Below are 7,129 nucleotides of genomic sequence, written 5' to 3'. Positions count from 1 at the left end.
ACACACACACATACTAGGTGTCATGAACCTCGGTTCGTCTATGGGGGACTTAAAGGTTTCCGAGGCAGGTGCCACATCAAAGTTCTGCATATATATATTAGGTATTCAAACATCACAACCACACATCTCCATACATATGTGTTTGGCCCACAAGCAAAAGATGGCGGTTGTCCTCTAGCACTCACTCACAGGGTTATCGGCGAGATGCTTCGTCCATCTCTGTGTGCTTGCTTGGTCAATCACTTCGACCTATTGCAATAGAGGTTAATTTGACTTATAATTAGGAGGGGATAAAATTTTGGTTCGTCTTATACGGCTCGATACAAGCAACTATACTTTGCGCGCATGTGTACACACGAATCCCTCCCACCGGGTCGAAGTGGTGGTGGTGGGGGGGGGGGACAGAGCACGCGACGCATCATGAACCAGATCTGTGTGGGGACCGTGTATTTTTCAACGCATGCATGCAGCACATCAAAATGTTGTGCTTTCGGTATTCAAACATATATGCATGCATCACGCATGTCCATACATATGTTTGGGGCACATACATGCAGTGGTTGTCTTTGGACACTCTCCCTCGCTTGGTTATCACCGACGGCCTATATATTCATGGGCCCACGTGGACGCCTCCATCACTTCGACCAACAACGCGAGAGAGGTTACCAGGGTGGATTCTTCTTCTCTTGGTTTGTGTTACCGTATAGCCGTACGGCGATCATGGTGAGATTTGAGACCTAAGTTTGAGGGCTCACATACACATGAATCAAAGTTGTGCATTGGGTATATTCAAACACCACATGACACTTCATACATATGTTCGGGCCACATGCAAGTAGTGGTTGTCTTCAGGCACTCCTTCACGTGGTTATCTGTGACAAGCTAGCCTATTTTGTGGGGCCGCGTGTGGAACATCAATGCATGACTTTGACCCAACAAACAAGAAAGTTTATACGACCAAGGTGGTGATTCTTCTTGGTTTGTCTTACAATACGCCTTGGTGAGATACCCCCTCCCACCGACTCAAAGTGTGTGTGGGGGGGGGGCACAGTACTACTTAGTACTAGATGAACCTCCATAGGGTTGGGGATGCCCGGTTAATTTGCGATGCACATGTGCCACACCAAATTTGTGATTTGGTTATTTAAATATCATAGCACATCGTTTCACACACACACACACACACACACACACATCGGGCCACCCGCAGGTGTGGTTGGTAAGTGGTGTCTGTCGGCATTCTGGGAACAGGGGTCCCCAGCTTGCCTGCCTGCGGCCCATGATGTGGCTCTACAAGCGGGCCCGTATGGCCCATCTTCACCACCAAGCATTCAAGACCCTCGCGAGGGGCCAAGCCTCGTGAGACGGACGACACAAGACCCCCTCAGGAGAAGCCTCACCAGGCTGTCTCGAGAGGGGCGGAGAGATCAAGGCAAGGCAAACCTCACGAGGTCCCAGTGACGTGAGCCATGACGATCGAGACCAGGCGGGCGCCAGGAGGGTGACAACACGCACAGTGTCCTTGTTTCCTCTGTGGTGCTAAGGAGGCAAGCGCAGACGAAGAGTACTGAGGCATCAGGGAAAGGTTTCCATATCGATGCAATGAGACCAAGACCAGCAGGACGACAAGACAGAGGTCACCGTGGAGCCCAAAGCGGCGTCACCACCAGAGCTGTTGGCAGGCGAAGACTGCTTTTGTCAGGATAACTTGTACTAGCTGTCCCCTTTCAAATTGGCCATTGTTGGCTCCCTTCCCGCTCAATATTTGGGGAGAGGACTAGGGCCTCTATAAATAGGATTAACCACCACAGTAGGAGGGGAGAGAACCTCAGCCATCTCAACTTGGACTAGATCCAACCCATCCTCACATCCACCAAGCACAAGAACACCTCTCCTCAGGAGGCTGTTCTTCCCCTTGTACTGTTCATCCTCAGCCCAAGAGGCAATCCACTACACCACACTGGAGTAGGGTATTACACCACAATGGTGGCCCGAACCAGTATAGATCTTGTGTTTCTTGTGTTGCGAGTTCATCGAGCTAGCCTTTGAGATCGCGAAGTGCTTGAGGGCGTGATCAGTGAGGGAGAGATCTTCGCGCGCACCCCAGTGTTCGAACCTTAAGGGTTTTACAGGAATCTGAAATCCTTCATTTGGCGCGCCAGGTAGGGGTGCACCGAAGCCTTCTTCTTCGTCGACCCACGCTTCATCACTCCACCAAGCTCATGGCCGACACTCGCCGAGCTCGCGCTCAGCGCCGGGCCGCCCGTGTCGCTCAGACGGCTCCTGTCGGCGGGCCTCCCCGTCGTTCTCCGTCACCCGCCACCAACGCCGTCACCGGTCCGGCGGCAAACGAGCAGCAAGCCTCTTTGCTGCATCCCTCCATGCGTCGGGACGGCCACACCGCCACCCCGTCGCTGACTCCGGCTGACTCGTCATCTCACGCTCGCCACACCCCCACGGACGCGCAGGCCGCTCTGCTCATGGCATGCGAGCTCCTGCGCTACCGTCCGGTCGACGACCTCTACGAGGACTGGCTGGACCGCATTGCGGAGCTCGTCAATGCCGCGGGAGGCTCTCCTGCACCATCCCTCTCGCTGCCTCGCCCTCCGCCAGCTGCGGGCGATGTGGCTCACGGAGCGCCTCCGCCTCGTCCACAACAAGATGGCACCCTTGCGCCGAGGCGTGCGGCTCAGGGAGCACCTCAGCCTCCCCCGCGCCAAGGCGGCGTCCTCGCTCCAAGATGCGCGGTCCAGCGGCACGACCCATCGCGCCGCATGCCAGCGCACGTGGAAAGAAGTTGCCAATAGATTCCCCGTCCCCAAGGAAGTGCTCCGCCACTCCCAGCTCCGCTACGCCAGGATTGCTTGCTGTGACAGGGCCATGCGCCGCGTGCCGCGGCGACGCAGGGGCACCATGACCAGGCTCCACCTCCAAGACGGGCCCCGGTGACCACGACCGGCTACCGCGCCCTCACCTCAAGTTGCGTAGCATCGCCTGGCCAGGAAAGTTCTAGCCAGATCTGCCTCCTTGCTACGATGGCACCCCCGACCCCGCAGAGTTCTTGCAGCTCTACGAGCTGAGCATCGAGGCGGCCAACGACGACAAGAAAGTCATGGCGAACTGGTTCCCCATGGCTCTCAAGGATGGCGCTCGCTCGTGGCTCCTGAACCTGCCTCTAGGCTCGATCTCCTCCTGGGACGAGATGCACGACCGTTTCGTTGCCAACTTCCAAGGCACTCGCGATCGCCCCCCGGCCATGGGTGACCTGCGCCGCATCAAGCAACAACTAGGGGAGACCCTCCAGAAGTACATCCAGCGCTTCAACAATGTTCGTCTCAAGATCCCCAAGGTGACGGACGAGGCCATCGTCTTTGCGTTCTCCGATGGCGTCCGCGACATCAAGATGAAGGAGGAGCTCGCCATCCACGAGAAGCTGTGCACATCCCTGGAGCTGTTCAACCTAGCGATCAAGTGCGCAAGGGCTGAGGAAGGGCGCCTTTCCCTTCTCGAGCTCCCGGCTCCCGACCCGGAGGAGAAGAAAGCCAAGGCCAAGGACGTGAAGCACAAGGGAGTGGCCGTACTCGCGGCAGAGTCAGGCATGAAGTAAGGCAGGGACCAGCCTGAGTCATTGAAGGGCAGCCGACCGTTCTGCGCCTTCCACAACGTACACAGCCACAACACCAATGATTGCCTAGAGCTCAAAGCCATGCACGACGGACGCTTCGGTCGATGCCCTGAGCGCAATGACCCAGGCTACGGCCAAGGAGGAGGACGCGGCAGAGGACACTGGTACGACCGGGGCCCATGCCAGGAGTGGCGCGACATGCCTCTTGAGGACCACTGGCAGGATCAGCCTCGCGAAGGTGCCTGGAGGGATCAGCCTCGCGAGGACCGTCCTTAGGGCAATGCTGGGCTTCCTCCACTGCCGCCACTAAGAAGGAGAGACGACCATCACCAAGACGAGGGGGCTGGGGGCTTCCAGGAGCCATGTGCTATCGCCTGCATCTTGGGCAGAGCTCAAGCCCCAGCCTCATAGTGTATCTTCAAGCAGTTTGCTCGCGAGGTGAACACGGTTCTTCCCAAGCTCGAGACTACATGCCCGCTCAGGTGGTCCGAGTGCGCTATTACCTTCAGCTCAACAGACCAGCTCAAGTGCATGGCCACCGCTGGCGCTCTCCCAATGCTTTGTTCACCCGTCACTAGCAATGTGCAAGTCACCAAGACCCTCATCGACGGCGGTGTAGGGCTCAATGTCTTGTCCGTCGAGACGTTCAAAAACCTTCAAGTGCCCTACGATCAGCTTCAGCCCACTAAGCCTTCTCGGGAGTGACCGACGGCTCCATCACCCCGATAGGTCAGGTTCGTCTCCCAGTCACCTTTGGAGAACGCAACAACTACCACACAGAGCTCATCGACTTCGACGTCGGCCACATTCGTTTGCTGTACAATGCCATCCTCGGGTATCCAACCCTGGACAAGTTCATGGCAGTGATGCACCACGGCTACAACGCCCTCAAGATGCCAGGGAGCGGCAGCATCATCACAGTCCCCTGCGAAGAAAGAGATGTGGTATGCTCCCTCGAGCGCGCCTTCCAAGCAGCGTCAATCGAAGACCCCGACAACAATGCAGCTCGGTACCTGAGGGAGTCCTGGATTAGGGGGTGTCCGGATGGCTAGACTATACCTTCAGCCGGACTCCTGGACTATGAAGATACATGATTGAAGACTTCGTCCCGTGTGCGGAAGGGACTTTCCTTGGCGTGGAAGGCAAGCTTGGCGATACGGATATGAGGATCTCCTACCATTGTAACCGACTTTGTGTAACCCTAACCCTCTCCGGTGTCTATATAAACCGGAGGGTTTTAGTCCGTAGGACAACATACAGAACAACAATCATACCATAGGCTAGCTTCTAGGGTTTAGCCTCTCCGATCTCATGGTAGATCTACTCTTGTACTACCCATATCATCAATATTAATCAAGCAGGACATAGGGTTTTACCTCCATCAAGAGGGCCCGACCCTGGGTAAAACTTTGTGTCCCTTGCCTCCTGTTACCATCCGGCCTAGACGCATAGTTCGGGACCACCTACCCGAGATCCGCCGGCTTTGAAACCGACATTGGTGCTTTCATTGAGAGTTCCTCTGTGTCGTCGCCATTAGGCTTGATGGCTCCTACGATAATCAATAGCGATGTAGTCCAGGGTGAGACCTTCCTCCCCAGACAGATCTTCGTCTTCGGCGGCTTCGCACTGCGGGCCAATTCACTTGGCCATCTGGAGCAGATCGAAAGCTATGCCCCTGGCCGTCAGGTCAGATTCGGAAGTTTAAACTACACGACTGACATCCACGGGGACTTGATCTTCGACGGATTCGAGCCACTGCCGAGCGCGCCGCACTGTCACGACGAGCATGATCTAGCTCTGCCACCGAACAGTGCCCTGGAGGCCGCACCCGCATCGGCTTCGACCCTTAATTTGGAGCCAACTGCGCCGATCGAGGATGGGTGGTTGGACGCCGCCTCGGGGGCTGCGATCCCAATGGCGATCGAGCCGAACACCAGCCCCGCACTCCGCGAGACTCGTGACTCCAAGGAGACGGACTCCTCTTCGGACTCCGAACCCTCCGCGCCCCTGCCGATCGAATCCGATTGGGCGCCGATCATGGAGTTTACTGCCACGGACATCTTTCAGCACTCGCCTTTCAGCGATATTCTGAAGACACTACAGTCTCTCTCTTTATCAGGAGAGCCCTGGCCGGACTACGGTCAGCAAGGTTGGGATACGGACGATGAAGAAATTCAAAGCCCACCCACCACCCACTTTGTAGCCACTGTCGACGATTTAACCAACATGCTCGACTTCGACTTCGAAGACATCGACGGTATGGACACCGATGCAGGAGACGATGAAGAACCAGCACCTATTGGGCCCTGGAAATCCACCTCGTCGTATGACATATACATGGTGGACACCCCAAAAGAAGGAGATGGCGATGGAACAGCGGAGGATGACCCCTCCAAGAAACAGCCTAAGCGCCGGCGTCAGCGGCGCCGCTCAAAATCCTGCCAAAGCAAATACGGCGATTCCAGCACGGGAGATAATAATACTCCGGAGAGTGCCGAAGAAAACCCCCTCCAGCAAGATTCAGCACAGGAGGATGGAGAAGCCAGCCCTCATGAGAGAGCGGCAGACAGAGAGGTCGAGGACGATAATTATACGCCTCCCTCCGAAGACGAGGCAAGCCTCGACGACGACGAATTCGTCGTGCCAGAGGATCCCGTCGAGCAAGAGCGTTTTCAACGCAGGCTTATGGCCACGGCAAGAAGCCTCAAGAAAAAACAGCAACAACTTAGAGCTGATGAAGATTTGCTAGTCGACAGATGGACTGAAGTCCTTGCGGCCGAAGAGCATAAACTCGAACGCCCCTCCAAGAGCTACCCAAAGCGCAGGTTGCTACCCTGATTAGAGGAGGAATCACTTAAACCTACATCACCAACACTTGATACGGCCGACCGGCCACCTCGTGGCCGTGACAGAGAGGCCTCTCGGCCCTCCACTCAAGCCACACCCCGTACCAAGGCACGGGAAAATGCGCCAGACCTGCGAGATATGTTGGAGGATAAGGCAAGGCAAACAAGATCGATCTACGGATCGCGTGGGCGCCCCATGACTCGAGATGATAACCGTCACGCCGGACACAAATCCGGTAGGGCCGAACACAGTAGACAAAGCTCATTGGAGCTACGCCGTGATATAGCCTAGTACAGAGGCGCCGCACACCCACTATGCTTCACAGACAAAGTAATGGATCATCAAATCCCTGAGGGTTTCAAACCCGTAAACATCGAATCATATGATGGCACAACAGATCCTGCGGTATGGATCGCGGATTATCTCCTTCATATCCACATGGCCCGCGGCGATGATCTCCATGCCATCAAATACCTCCCACTCAAGCTTAAAGGACCAGCTCGGCATTGGCTTAACAGCTTGCCAGCAGGATCAATCAGTTGTTGGGAGGACCTGGAAGCCGCATTCCTCGACAATTTCCAGGGCACTTATGTGCGACCACCAGACGCCGATGACCTAAGCCACGTAATGCAGCAGCCAGAGGAATCGTCCATGCAA

This window comes from Triticum aestivum, chromosome 6A (assembly GCF_018294505.1).
Source record: "Triticum aestivum cultivar Chinese Spring chromosome 6A, IWGSC CS RefSeq v2.1, whole genome shotgun sequence".
In the NCBI taxonomy this organism is placed as follows: Eukaryota; Viridiplantae; Streptophyta; class Magnoliopsida; order Poales; family Poaceae; genus Triticum; species Triticum aestivum.
The sequence above is the reverse complement of the archived record's forward strand: the minus strand, read 5'-3'. Positions refer to the sequence as shown.